Consider the following 2,053-nt stretch of genomic DNA (forward strand, 5'->3'; position numbering starts at 1 on the left):
GTGTGGGTGAGGGAGAGAGAGAGAGAGAGATCAACATAATAATGGCCATACTGTATAGTGCAGAACAGATAGATAGAAACAACAGAGGTAAAGAAAAGAAGCAGGGGCTTCCAGTGGCATCCTCCAACCGCTCGCTTCGTCGGAGTCCTCAGTCTTGGGTTTTTGATACTAATTAATTTGAGTGTGTCAGTGCAAATTCACCAGTGCAGAATTTTGAGTGAAGCTCCACTATTCATACAGACCTACAGTTTAGCCACGTTATAAAACCCTAAAGGTTTTGTAATTAAATTCCTGCATGTGGTTTAATGATGAATCTGATGTGAAGTGTACATTTTGTCAGTTTTACTTTTTTTTTTTTTTTACATTACATTGAATTTTATTGAAAGTAATATATAATTTAAATGTATATGTTTTTACGGTCCTGTACAGCCAATGACCTGTTTGTGTTGCAACAGTTGCTACTGTAAAACTCTAACATAAACTAAAGTCTTCGATATTCGACACTTATTATAGGACCTATTTGTGTTGCAAAACTGCCGTAAAACTTTAACGAAAACTTAAGTCTTGGGCGTTATAATGTAACTCTGTTCTTCTGTGTCAAATTACAAATCTATTTCGGTGTCTAGAGTATCATTTTCTTTTTTTTTTTAGTTTTCTTTTTGTGTGTCGAGTTATGCATGGTTCAGTTGTCATGTAGAACATACTTTACCCCGTATGTGTGTACGATCGAGTATATGTGCGAAAGGTATTCCTTTAATTTTTGCAAAATAGTTAAGATATATTCTACAGTATTTCCCCTTCAAATATGAACATGAAAGAGCAAAACTGTGATGAAATTTTGAAGTAATGAAAGTTCAAATTTGAGACATTTTATTCAAAGCGCACCGTGTGTAAGATTAAATATGAACATAACAACATTAAACAGAACATACTTGATTTCTATTTCGAACGTGACTTTGCAAGCTCAAATATGACATCAATAGTTAATTGAAAGAGCGTGATTGGCGGGTGCTGTAATGTAGTTTATTCCTTCTTTCCTATCAAACATTAATTCGTTCCTGTCTCTCCTCCTTCGTTTTTTGTGTATTGGTATGTTACTCTCTAGTTGACTAGATCTATAATCTTCGAAAGTTATACGAATTGTTTGTGTTGCAAGTACTGTGACTCTTACAAAAATTAAAGAAATTGATAAGTTACATGAAAGGTGAAGAAGGGAAAGGGGAGAGTAGCTTTACTCTCAAATCCCTGATGCAAAATCTGGATTTACGAGACATAATAATATCTATCAGGGGATGACACTTCCCCCAACATGTCCTTTGTGTGACTATACATAATTATGAGACTGGGTCATCACCTGTTCCATTGCACATCCCCAAATTAATGACATCAGAGCTACACATCTCCCTCCGAGACCTAACATTAACAACACACTCTATGGAACAATATACAGCAGGCAACTGCAGCAAACGTGCTCTTATCATAAAATGGCATCAGACACTAAGGGCGAGAGCACAGGTGTTGCTGGATCGATAACAACAACAACAACAACAACAACAAAATAGAAGAATGCTCTCAAATTGCATGGCAAGCTGCGCATTTGCTAGGCATACAAGCTACAACAGCCTACAAGTTAGGTAAAAAGAGCTTATAAGAGAGAAGAACTGTTTCTTTTAATGTAAGTGTTTTTACACCTACCTCGACATATTTTAGATCATTTAGAAAACGAGCTTCCGACCCTGCCTCTGAGGGCCAAGCCATGGTGAGAACTATACAACATCCCAGGTGGAAGACTGAGATACTCGATAAAATCTCCCCATTCGGGAATTGAATTCGTGTCACCTGTGTGCGACAGCAAAACACCTAACCGCCTGTACTATTTTTAATTCGACAAACAAATTTGTATTTGAACTGTTTCCACCAGCAGCCATCTTTCACGAAATTTGAAATTTACAGGATAACACATTGCTCCATTCATCTAAGGGGGATATGATAGACAGAAGACAGACAGACAGACAGACAGACAGACAGACAGACAGACAGACAGACAGACAGA

This window comes from Aplysia californica, unplaced genomic scaffold (assembly GCF_000002075.1).
Source record: "Aplysia californica isolate F4 #8 unplaced genomic scaffold, AplCal3.0 scaffold00012, whole genome shotgun sequence".
NCBI classification, from domain to species: domain Eukaryota; kingdom Metazoa; phylum Mollusca; class Gastropoda; order Aplysiida; family Aplysiidae; genus Aplysia; species Aplysia californica.